Below are 13812 nucleotides of genomic sequence, written 5' to 3'. Positions count from 1 at the left end.
CTGAAGGACGAAGATTGAAGACTTCGAAAGCCAGGCCAGATCGTGTGTAACGAGCAGCTTCCGAATTAAGGTTTATTGGAAGGTTGCATAAAGCTGTATTTTCTTTAAAGGCTAAAAGCTTTAAAGTCAAAAGCTGCAGAAGCAGTATTGAAAACAGCTGAGGAAAGCTGTTTATGGAAAGCTTAAAGATAAGCTGCAACCGCTGAACAAGTGACCTTGAAAATCTCAAACTTTAGCTGATGTTATTGAATTCCAAGTTGATAGGTGTGCCGAAGTACGATTGTTTATCATAGAAGCTTGAAGGAGACCATGGGAATCTTAAATTTAATGATGTTTTGAAGAACAGTTTGTTATGAATTCCCGCTTGATAAGAACACGTCATCACATAAGTATGTTATTACGACAGATATATCTTAAAGAGATAGCCACCTGTATGTCTGAAACTCAGCCACAAGAGGGCGAAGAGGAGCCGAACTCTGGAAAATGTGGAAAAAGAATGATTAAACTCAACGACAAAGGCCAAGTTATGTTGCTGGAAAAATGTCAGAACTCAAGACACAAGTTATGGAAACAGTTTAACAAGTTAATTGAAAACCCGAAGAAACTCATGGAGTTAGATAAGAATGCGAAGAAAGTACAATCTAATCTGGTTCAATTAATCAACCTCTGCCATGAGGTCGGACAAAGCCACAAGTCATTGCTGGATTTACCACTGGCTGAGGAGGAGCGCGAAAAGCAAAATCAGTGGTTTCAAGAAAAAACGTGATTTTTTGATGGTTTGATAGAAGATGTGGAGAGGTGATTATATGAAATTGGACAACTAACTACGCACTCTACAGTTGGAAGAGTTATGCAACAAAGTGTTGTAACCCCCCCTCCCCTTCCTGGCGGGGATGCGACTATTTCTCCGAGTCACGTCCTCGCCCCCCACCTCGCGGCCTACCAGCTGGATCGAAGCGGCCTTTCCTGCCGGGGACCGGGAACCGGACCAGGGCTGCTACAGCGGCGGCGCAGCGCTGGAGTCACCGCGGAGCGGGCGATGCCTACCTGGTCGCCGTTTGGAGCTCCGGAGCATTGGGCCGCTGCTCCAACATCGTGGAGCTCTGGTGCGGAGAGCTTCCAACGCGGGCGGCGCTGAACAACATCGCGGAGTCCTGGGGCGCCTTGCAGAGGGCCGCCAGCAGCAGTCTCCACCCAGCGCGGCCTGCGGACTTTGGAAGCCGCCAACTCCGGTAGGAGGGGGCCGACTGATGTCCACACCGCTGAGGATGTCCCGCAGCCCCGATGTCGGACGTATCACCGAGGCGAGTGGTCCTGAACATCGTGCCGCCCGTAGCTGCAACTGCGGAGGGCACGGGGAGGCCCTGACCACGAGGAACAGTGGAGGAAGAGACTGACTTTGGTGCCTTCCCACACAGTGGGAAACTTTTGATTCTGCTGTGTGGGGATGTTTTATGTCAAATTCTATAGTGTGTGTTCTTTATACCCTTTCTGGCTTAATCCCTCCCTTCACCACCTCCAGTTTAAATTCCAGTTGGAATATTTTGGAGGACCCAAGAACCAAGAACCACACAAGAGATTAGACCTGAAGACAGTATTTCAAATGTCTCAACATGAAGATCAAGGCATAAACCTGGTTCTGTAGCCAGTGCATCTACAAGGGTCTCTGCTCGTATGGAAGCTGAAGTAGATTTTGCTGTTCTCTTGAAACAAACTGCTGCCGTAACGAAAAGGCATGAGGTTGAGGCACAAGAAGAACAGTTGAATAATCAAACAGAACATCTGTTAAGAGAGGCTGATGCACAAGGAGACAGTTGAAAAGGGAAAAGAGCAATTGTTGAGAGAGGCTGAGGCACAAAAGGGGCAGCTGAAGAGAGAGAAGGAACAGTTTGAACTAGATGCGGAGTTGGCAGTAGTCAGCACAAAGATGGATATACTTGAGGGCAAAGGTTCAAGATGCAGCTCGAGAATGTCTCAGAAGAAGAGTTCCTTAGTCGAAGAAGGAGCTACGATGGTGGAGGCAGCAGCTGTCAAATCTACAGACAGAGGAATACAGTTCTGACCAAGCAGAGCCAGCACTGAGTAAGTGGAGGTTAGCCGAGGCTTCCTCTCAGCACCAGGTTGCTAGACCGAAGCTAAGAGCATATGAACCATCGTTTAAGGCTCGTGTTAAGACCCACATAACTCAGCACTCCTCTCAGAGGCCTAATGTACAAGCTCGCATGAGTAGGGATGCGCGGAGGCCTGTTAACACTATTCCCTCTGTGCCCAATGATGGATTTCAACATGAATTCTGTAACTTGATGAAGAAGCAAAATGAAATTACTATTCTGACCCAACAAAATCGCTCTTCTACCTTACCTCCAGGAGAAATTACTGTTTTTGATGGTGATCCTTTGCAGTATGAAGCTTTCATTATAGCATTTGAGGAAGGAGTGGAAAGGAAAACTACTAATGAGAGAGATCACTTGCACTTTTTGAAGCAATATACGAGTGGATATTCAAAGCAGCTTGATCACAGTTGCCGCCATTTGTCTTCAGCCGTGGGCTATCAAAGGGCAAGAGATCTGCTTAAAGAATATTTTGATAATTAATATAAGATTGCTAGTGCTTATATGAGTAAGGCCTTTGCTTGGCCAGTTATCAAAGCAGAGGATGTAAAGGCATTGCATGCGTTTACGCTGTTTCTTGGAGGTTGTTGCAATGCAATGGAAAATCTCAGCCATATGGAAAAAATGAATATTGCTACTAATATGAAGACTATACTTCTAAAATTGCCTTATATGCTTAGAGTAAAGTGGAGGGATAGGGCAGGTCAAATATGGGAAAAGTATAGATGTGGAGCCAAGTTTCATGGAGGTGAATTTCATGGAGAGGGAAGTAAGAATGATGTCAGATCCACTTCATGGAAGCATTCAGGATCCTAAACCAATTGCAACTGTCAAAGGTTCTACTTTTGCTAAAACAAGAGGAAGATCGGGATTAAAAGAAAGCAGTTTTGCAATCACTGTAATACCTGTAGAAATGGCAGTGAAAGGAATTCTAACAACAGGTGGAATTAAAAGAGATGCATCTACCATTAATACTCAAGGTTCTTGTTTGTTCTGTAATAAAATTGGGCACACAATAAGGTGGTGTCGACGGATCAAGCAGAAGAGACAAAAGGAAAAGATTAACTTCTTAAAGGATAAGGGAATCTGCTTTGGACGTCTGAAGAAAGGACGTATGGTCAAAGATGGCAAGAGCCGTATGACTTGTGATGTGTGTAAACAAGATCACCCTGAGTTACTTCACACTGAACTGAAGAACAAGGAAAAGAAAACAGAGCATGCTGAGCAGATTGAGAAGCCGACTAAGCAATGCTGTTTTCTCACCTCAGATGTGTGACAATATTGGGGCTGGTGAAGAAACCTGTATCATCTCCATCTTACCAGTACAGGTAAGGAGCTGCAAGGGGAATACAGTGTTACATACATATGCATTTTTGGATCTTGGAAGTTCTTTGCATTTTTGGATCACAGAAAGCTTGATGAGAAGGCTGGACATTACAGGACAAAAGACTAAGATTCTCTTGCGTACCATGAATGAAGATAAATTTGTGGTCAGTCATCATATCTCGGGTTTGGAAATATCTAGTGTGGATAAAGACAATTTTATACAGTAAACTGATGTGTTTTACACATGAGACCATGCCTGTTTCTCAAGTAAACATGCCCAAGCAGGAAGACCTGAAACAATGGCCTTACTTGAAGAATATCAAGATTCCTAAAATAGAATCTGGTATCGACCTACTTATCGGAGCGAATGCTTCGAAAGTATTGGAACCTAGAGAGTTTGTTAACAATAGACAATAGATGCAAGAGTAGGCCATTCAGCCCTTCGAGCCAGCATCTCCATTCACTGTGATTATGGCTGCTCATCCACATTCAGTACCCCGTTCCTGCCTTCTCACCATATACCCTGACTAGGCTATCTTTAAGAGCTCTATCTAACTCTCTCTTGAAAGCATCCAGAGAATTGGCCTCCACTGCCTTCTGAGGCAGAGAATTCCACAGATTCACAACTATGCGTAAAAAGTTTTTCCTCATCTCCGTTCTAAATGGCCTTCCCCTTATTCTTAAATTGTGGCCGCTGATTCTGGATTCCCCCAACATTGGTGTAAATAGGTGATCAAACACACTTGTACTTTACACTAGTCTTTAATGAGAACACAGGGTTAAACACACATCAGCAGTCATTGTCTCCAGCCTGCTACAGTACCGCGCAGAAGGAGAAGAAGGCGTTATTATAATTGGTAACTAAGGCGTGGTTAGTGGTACTGAGGTAGCTATATTATTGGTTGCATGCATAAACCATCTACATCCTTCCCTTTAGAAAATCAAACATGGCATGGAACCATGGCAACAGAGTTAAACAAAATGAGACAAAATCGCCGTAACGAACAGGCGGCTTAATAACCCGACCCGAGCGCGTGCGGACCATGCCTACCCCCCCTTCACCGGAAAGAACAGAGGAATCAGTGGTAGCCGCAGGAGAAACCGAGAATGGTAGGGGGGACCGACATGCAGGAGGGGTGAAAACGCGGTCGGCACAGGGCGCCCCATGCGGAGGAGACCGCAACAAGCGAGGGGTCTGGGGCATGCAGGGGTCAGAAACCGGGACGGTTGTCGGTGGCTGGAACAGCAACGGCGGAGCGTATGGACCCTCAGGCGGCGGTCTCGGCTTGTTCACGGCAAGCAGATGCTGACGGCTCCTGCGATAAACAGTTCCTTCAAAGTCAACCAGGTAGGAGCGGGGAGACTCGGCCACGCCAACCACTGTTGCGAGACGGGAATAGCCGCTGGCAGTCTGCAGTCGAACGACCTGTCCTGGCAGCAGAGGCTTAAGAGGTTTGCATGACCTGTCGTGGGATCGCCGTTGGACGTCATGTCTTTCCTGTATGCGCTTCTGGATGGAGGCAGGCTCCAACAATTGAGGCAGCAGCTTGTGTTGAGCAATTGGGATTGGTGGCCTGGTTGTCCTGGACATCAGGCACTGGGCAGGTGAACCCATGGTCGGGTCCCTGGAGATATTTCTGAGATTCAGGATGTCTAGGTAGAAATCGGTTTGTCAGGTGCGATTGCTCCATTAAAAGTTTGGCACTTCGGACGGCCCGCTCAGCAAGACCGTTGCTCTGCGGGTACTCCGGGCTGCTGGGGAAATGGTGGAAGTTCCATTTGCTGGCGAATGCCTTGAACTCGTTGCTTGTGAACTGCCTGCCGTTGCCGGTCTGCAAACGGACCAGGGAGCCGAAAGTGGAGAAATGCCTCCGCAGCTTGCGGATAACCATCTCAGAAGTGAGGGAAGTAAGAAGGTCCACCTCGAACCAGTTCGAGTATGAGTCAGCCAGGACAAGATATGGCTTGCCACGCCATTCGAAGATGTCTGCAGCCAGCGAAGTCCAGGCCATGGCAGGCGCCGGTTGCTGTAAAGGAGGCTGCCGTCGCTGGTGGGGCGCAAGGTTGTTGCAGGTAGAGCTGGACGAGATGCGGTCTCGGATGTACTTGGCCATGCCAGGCCAGTAGAATTGGCACTGAGCGTGGGCAATCGTCACATCAGCCCCAGGGTGCCCGCTGTGGACCACGTTGAAGTACTGGTCGTGCAGGGAAGAAGGGACCACGACCTTGTGACCCTTAACTATGATGCCGTCCTGGATCACCAGCTCGTTGCGGACCAGGAAGAAGGGTTGAACCACAGCCGGTGCACTGGCGCACTTGCTTGGCCTGCCACGTTTGATCACGGAAGAAAGTCGCTGCAGAGTGGGATCGGCTGCGGTGTGCTCGGCCAGGCACTGGAGCTGTTTAGTGGGAACAAAGTTAACGGCGAGCACAAGTAGATCCTCTTGTTCGTAGGGGTGGCGGTCGCAGGAAGTCCGTAGGGCACGAGAGAGAGTGTCGGCAACGTGCATCTCCATGCCTTTCTTGTAGACGAGTTTAAAGGCAAAGCGCTGTAGCTGCAACATCATGGGCTGCAGCCTGGCAGGAGCAACATGGATCGGCTTGTTTAAAATGGTCACCAGCGGCTGGTGGTCAGTCTCGACCGTAAAACTGCTGCCAAAAAGGAAGTCCTTGAATATGGAGCAGGCGAACACAACCGTGAGCAGCTCTTTTTCGATCTGAGCATACCGTTGTTCGGTGTCGGTCATGTTGCGGGAGGCTACGAGACAGGATACAGCGATCCATCATCAGAGGACTGTAGGCAGGCCGCACCGAGCCCGAACCTGGAGGCGTCGCAGGTGACAGTGATCGGGCACCGTAGGTCGAAAAACCTTAGTGCCGGGGTGCTGATCAACTTGGACTTCAGACAGTCGAACGCCTGTTGTTGTTGCGGGAACCAGGACCAAGCGGTGTCCTTTCTGGTCAGTTGCCGCAGGGACCAGCTCAGCTCGCTGAGATTGGGTATAAACTTCCCTAGGTAGTTCACCATACCCAGGAATCGTTGCAGACCGAGCATGTCGGTGGGAGCCGGCACCTCTGTGATTGCGGCAGCCTTCAATGGGTCGGGCTTTAGTCCATCCGAGGTGAAGACATGCCTGATGAACGTGACTTCCGAGACCCGGAACCTGCACTTTTTAAAGTTCAGCTTCAGGTTGATTTGTCGAGCCCGATCCAGGACGCAGCGGAGGTTCATGTCATGCTCGGCAACGTCCTTTCCATAAACCAGGATGTCATCCACGATGATGGCGCATGGCAGGCCGGAGAACAACTGTTCCATCGCCCTCTGGAACACCTCGCTTGCAGAATTGATGCCGAATGGCATTCGCAGAAACTTAAATCTGCCAAACGGTGTCAAGAACGTTGTCAGGTCGGAGGAACCCTTGTCCACTGGTATTTGCCAAAAGGAACTCTTTGCGTCGAGGACTGAGAAGACAGTGGCCTGTCCGGCTTGGGCTGCAACGTCCTCCACGGTCCTCATGGGATAGTGGGGCCGCCTGATTGTGAGGCTTAAATCCTTCGGGTTGATGCACACGCGTATTTCGTTTCTGTCCTTTTTCAGGGTGGCAACCATGGTGGAGACCCACTCGGTGGGCTCGCTGACCGCCTCCAGCACTCCCATGGTGACCATGTCGTTCAACATCGACTCAACTTTGTCTTTCATGGCGTGGGACACTCTATGCGATGCGCGGACCACGGCCGTCACCTTCGGGTCAATGGCAATTTTGTAGGTGATGGGCAGCTTGCCCAGCTCATCGTTAAACAGGTCGGGGTATTCCGATATCGGATCCAGCGAAATCAGCACTTTGTGGACCGTTCGGTCGAACGACACCAGTCCCAGGTCCTGACATGCCTGGTTGCCCAACAGAGTCACACAGTCAGAGTTCAAAACATAAAACGTAAGGGCCCGCAATGTTTTTTTCAGCACGCAATTGAAGGTGGCCTTTCCCATCGGTCTCAGCACCTCGCCCCCGTAAGCATGCAGAGTGGAGCAGTCTGCAGTTAGGAGTTCGTTGTTTCTAATCTTCTTGAACAGGCTTGTTGACATTACGTTGACCTTGGCACCCGTGTCGAACTTAGCATGGAAACTGCAATTGTTGACAGTAACCAGGACAGTCGGATCGGGTAGTCGGCCAGGTGCGTGGAGGAGTGAGAACACGCTCGCCTCCCCTTGAGAATTAATTGGATCAGAGTCGTGGGCCGTGTCGAGCGAGGACTGGGAACCATACTGGTCATCAATTTGCATCAGCATGTTTAAGTTAGGTCTAGAAGCTTGTGGAACTTTCCCGCGGGAGCGGCAAGCTGCAGAGAAGTGATTTAGCTTCTTACAAAAGTTGCAGGTTTTGCCGTAAGCTGGGCACGGCGACTGCTTTTGATGCATGTAGTTGCAATTGGGGCACTTTCTGGGGGGCACCCCGCCGGGACCGTAGCTGGCCCGTGGCACAAATTTTGTGTTATCCATCCGAGGACGTGGTCTGTTAAACCCGGTCAGATTGATCGATTTTGTGACCGATCTGCGGGTCAACGACCTCAGCCATTCTGCAGGCGTGCATGGCTTCGCTCAAAGTCAGATCTGGTTTCCTGAGGAGCTCCGATCTTAACCTCTGATCGAGCATCCCCGTCACTAAAATGTCCCTGGTAAGCTGGTCTGTCATTGCACCGAAACGGCACCTTTGGGCTAGGTAGCGCAGGTCAGCAATGAAACATTCAACAGGTTCCTCCGGCAACTGCTTTCTGGTGAAAAAACGCGCCCTCTCTAAAATACGGTTCGAGGGCAGGTCGCAAATCTCCCTGAACTTGCGCAGCAGGCATACCGGGTCGTCAGCAGTCTCTAGAGGTATCTGTACCTGATCATCGGGACCCAAGACCGCTGGGTCGTAGGTGAAGGTTCGTGCTCTCCTCATGGCATCGGGGCCGGCAAGGTTGAGAAGTAGAAAGGCTTTAACCGCATCGGGCTCGTTCCGATGTGCGATGTTGATGTAGTGGCTGAAGTCCAACTCGAAGGTAGCCCAGCGCTCTGCGATGTCAGAATCAAAGATGAGGGGCGCGGGCTTTCGGCACGAGGATGCCATGGTCAGTGAAGGCAAAACGCAGAGAGAGAAATAAAAATTAGAAAAATAAATAAAACCCGGGAAAAGGAAACGTGAGTCTTTTCTGACTGACACCATGTAAATAGCTGATCAAACACACTTGTACTTTACACTAGTCTTTAATGAGAACACAGGGTTAAACACACATCAGCAGTCACTGTCTCCAGTCTGCTACTGTACCGCGCAGAGGGAGAAGAAGGCGTTATTATAATTGGTAACTAAGGCGTGGTTAGTGGTACTGAGATAGCTATATTATTGGTTGCATGCATAAACCATCTACAATTGGGAATATGTTTCCTGCCTCTAGCGTGTCCAATCCCTTAATAATGTTATATGTTTCAATAAGATCCCCTTTATCCTAAATTCCAGAGTTCACAAGCCCAGCTGCTCCATTCTATCAACATATGACAGTCCATGCCATCCTGGGAGTTAACTGTTGAACCTACGCTGCACTCCCTCAATAGCAAGAATGCCCTTCCTCAAATTTGGTGACCAAAACTGCACACAATACTCCAGGTGTAGTCTCAATCAATTAATCAATCAATCAATCAATCAACCCTTATTGTCATCTTGCAAAGCAACAGTTGTACAGTGCAAAATGGGAAGATGTTTCCCAGGGAATACCGGAGCATCGCACATAAAACTTGAAACATTTCACACATAAAATAAAAACACAATAAAAACAACAGTCCCTGATAAAACAATATGAATAGTTAAAAAGTGCAGGTAAAAACAGCAACATTAAAATACAAGTAAAACCAACAACATTAAAATATAAGTTAAAATGTCAGTGCAAAAAGCAGCAGAATCAGATGGAGTGACTGTTTAGCAGTCTGGTTGTCAGGGCTTTGATGCTACGGTATCTCTGGCCTGATGGCAGGAGATCCAGATGTGTGTGGAGGGGCTGCAGTCTGTCCTTTGCTATGCTCAGTGCTTTTTTTTCAGGCAGCAGCTCTGCAACAGTTCTTGTACCGAGGGTAGGGGGACACCAATGATCTTCTCTGCTCCCCTCACTACCCTCTGTAGAGCCTTCCTGTCTGAGCAGTTACAGTTGGACTACCACGTGTTCATGCAGCACGTGAGTACAGGCTCCACCGTGCCCCTGTAAAATGGCCTGGTGGTGTTGGTGGGGAGTGAAGCCTGTTTGAGTTTCCTCAAGTAGTGCTGTCGCTGATGGGCCGTTTGACAATCCCAGTGTTGTTCCTGATCCAGGTGAGACTGTCTGTGATTTGCACTCCGAGGAACTTTATGTTCTCCACATCGTGATGCCACTAATGTTGAGGGGGGTGTGTTTGGGCTGTGACCTGAAGTCCTGAAGTCAACATTCATCTCCTTTGTTTTGTCGACGTTATTGGATATTATGAAGCACTCAGCAAAGATGATAGATGGACACTGTTGTCTCAAACAAGAAGGTAGATAAAAAAAAGTCTCCCTAGCGCCCTGTACAACTGCAGAAGGACCTATTTGCTCCTATATTCAACTCCTCTTGTTATGAAGGCCAACCTGCCATTAGCTTTCTTCACTGCCTGCTGTACCTGCATGCTTACTTTAAGGGGACGGAAAATTTGCTGTGACGACCCTACTCGGATGGGTTACCTATGGTCCCGTGCATAGAAACAATCAAAGCAGGGATCAGAATGGCTATCCTGTGGACAAATTATTTCATACTCCGCGGGATTAAAAAAACAAACTCAAAAAGAAATACGTACATTGGCTGACGAGATTAAAGAAATTGATAAAAAATATTCAAAAGCTCCTAGTTTAGAGCTCTATAAGAATAGAGTTGAACTTCAATTGAGATTTGATTTGTTATTAGGATCACCGATTGCGAACCAGTTACTTAAAACCAAAAGTCAATTTTATATACATGGCGAAAAATCTGGTAAATTACTCGCTAATCAGTTGAAAGCGGTGTCGGCCAAGCGTCCGATTACTAAAGTGAGTAAACGGGATGGTACACTAACTGTAGACCATGACGAAATTAATCAATTCTTTCAGGAATTTTATACCTCCCTATACCAATCAGAATTTCCTACTGATTCCAATGTAATGCATGAATTTTTAAAGAAACTGAACTTACCAAATTTACCACATAATGAGTATCTGTTGTTTCTTCATAGATATGGCAGAATAAAAATTCCAGACTAAGTAAAAAATACTTACAGAAATCAAAAAAAGATGGTGGTTTGGCATTGCCGAACCTTAGATTCTACTATTGGGCAATCAATGTTCGTTATCTAACATATTGGCAAAAGATTTAGAAGATACCCAAGGCCCAGGATGGATAAATCTTGAACGTGATTCCTTACAAGGGCTATCAATTGGCTTCTATTCTAGAGGCCTTGTTACCTTTTACAATTATGAAATTGACTAATATAGACTAACCCAATACGTCAAAAGACATACGTTTCGAATATGGTGTCAATTTCGTAAGTTTTTTGGACTAAATGATTTTATCTTATCGAGTCCTCTCTTATCTAATTTTCTCTTCCAACTTTCTAGTACTGATCAAGCCTTTTTGTTATGGAAGAGGAAGGGATAAGTAGCTTTTCGTGATTTGTTTTTGGATGGTTGTTTTGTGTCTTTCGAACAACTTTCCAATAAATATAATTTACCTAATTCACACTTTTTTAGATATTTACAAATTAGACATTTTTTGAAGGCTAATCTATCCATTTTTCCACTACCACATCAAACCGAAATTTTGGATTTTTTTTTACATTTGAACCGTTATCAGAAAGGTATATTAACTATTTATGAGTTAATTTTGAAATTACAAATAGATATATTAAGAATGACTAGGAAAGAGAACTCCAAATTTCTCTATCTATAGAGAAATGGGAAAGGATTCTTCAATTAGTCAATATCTCTTCAATGTGTGCAAGACACGCTCTGATACAATTCAAGGTGGTTCATAGAGTTCATATGTCAAAAGATAAGTTATCTCGTTTTTATGGTCATATAAATCCTACCAGTGACAGATGTAACTGAAGTGGCCTCACTGACCCATTTGTTTTGGTCCTGCCCACTTTTGGAAAAATATTCAAAAGAAATATTTGATACTATTTTTGTAGTCTTAGGTATTGATTTACAACCTCATCCTATTACTGCAATTTTTGGGCTACCAATATTAGATTCTATTCATTTGTACCTCTCCGCCCATCGGCTGATTGCTTTTACCACATTAATTGCCAGATGATCTATTTTATTTAAATGGAAAGACTCCAACCCTCCGACCACACTCCATTGGTATTCTGAAACGATATCATGTTTAAAGTTAGAAAAAATCAGGAGTGACATTGTTGAACCCTTGGTTAAATTTGATAAGACTTGGGGAAAATTTATTCAACACATTCACACAACATAAATTGCTCCCTCTCCAACCGTTATAAAAACTATTTTACCTCTATATGGTGGAACGGACTTGACGACAAACAGACTTAAATTGTTGAAATTCTCAATTCAGATTCTGTTTTGCTTCCTTTTTTTTTTCTTTAGGGGGGTTTTGTTTCTTCCTTTTTCCCTTTTTCTTTTTTTGTTTTTTTATCTTTGTTTTTTTTCCTACATATATAAGTTTTCTTTTAAACATTTAACTATATTTACATAGAGACCGGGAGATCTATATTCAATGTGTATTTTGACACTGGACTCATATTTAGGTTATACCTGTTATTAATGTAATCCTGATCCCTATGTTATGTTTATCATTATTCTTTTTACTTTTTTTTGTTTTGTTTTTGTTTTTTGGAAAAATAAACTAATAAAAAGATTTTAAAGGAAAGAAAGAAAGAAACATAAAGTACCAAGAAATGGGCTTACCACGGTATTGGTACACGAACTACATTCTTCTCTCTTTACTTCCTAACATACTCTTCAGATAATGGCAATCCATATTTGAAAAACCCGCCAAGAAACTTGCGCTGCGCATGCGAGGTACAGCAAAGTCAGAATTTCAGCTCTGCTTGAAATTGATGGCTTCAGGCAGCGCTGACGGCACGTGGGCTGCACAGACCTTCACATGTTACATGAAAGATCGATCTCTTAGATAGGCATAATTCTCCCATGCCTTTACTATTTATATTTAATGATTACCATGTCATAATTTTAGTCAGGGTAGTCAGTGCCTACCTTGACTATCCTGACGGCACGTGCCTGCTTGGTGGCTGCTAAATAACTTAATTAATTGCATTTAATGTTGAATTTTCATGACTTTTTAAGGAGTCCCTGTGGATCGAGGATGACTTCTTCCATTTCAGTTTTGTGCATTCTGAGGTACTTAATGGGGCCAATGTGAAAACTATAGACTCTTACATACGAGAGCCAGAAAATTGCTGATGGGGCAGGTGCATAGATCATTTTGTGAGGCAATCACTTCTCAGTGCTTACATGGGGCTTCTGTACATTCTAGATGGTATTAATATTTCCAGGTCAGTGAAGATGATGCATTGCTTGAAGGAAGCTTTAGACTCATTTTTGATTTTTTTTTTTCCTGCTTCCTGCTAATCCCCTCCCAAAACAAAGCTCAGATAGTGGTTCAGTTGCAGGGGTTTACTGTTGGGCATGCAAACGACATGGCCAGCCCAAGGTAGCTGGCTGAGTGTAACTCAAATCTCGGAGCTGGAAATGTTGCATTGCTGATATCAATTCATTAATCCTTCCATTCAATTTGAACGATTTTGCAGAGACTGTTGGAACTATTTGTCGAGAGCCCAATAGTGGTGTTTAAGAGGCTGTTAGATAGGCAAATGGAAGTGAAGGGAATGGAGATATATTGATAATGTACAGGCACATGAGATCAGTTTAATCTGGCATCATGTATGGCACAAACATTGTGGGGAGAAGAGCCCTTTCCTGTGCTGTACTGTTCTATGTTCTGTGCCTAGTGTTGGCTATGGTAGAGATGTCAGTAGTAATACATGAGGCTCACTGCTGTGAGCATAGCTGAGCTAGGCATTCCTCCTACGTAGAATATGGTCTAGTGAAGTGACTCGCTCATCAGAATATTCATCTTATTTTAGAGAAATTAATAGATGCAGACAGGAAATGAAAAGAATGTAAACCAATAGATAGGACTTTACTGGAAATGCCCTTGCTCTTCATTTAGTATTGCAGATTTTCATTTTGTTTAATTAAAGTCTTTCTTTAGTTTAGTTTATTACTTAGGCTCATTTATTAATGTCATGTGGCCAGAGGTACAATGAAAAACTTTGTTTGTGTGCTATCCTGTCAAAGGAAAGACTATACACGAA

The sequence above is a fragment of the Leucoraja erinacea genome, chromosome 5 (genome assembly GCF_028641065.1).
Source record: "Leucoraja erinacea ecotype New England chromosome 5, Leri_hhj_1, whole genome shotgun sequence".
Lineage (NCBI taxonomy): Eukaryota > Metazoa > Chordata > Chondrichthyes > Rajiformes > Rajidae > Leucoraja > Leucoraja erinaceus.
Note: the sequence above shows the minus strand (reverse complement) of the source record.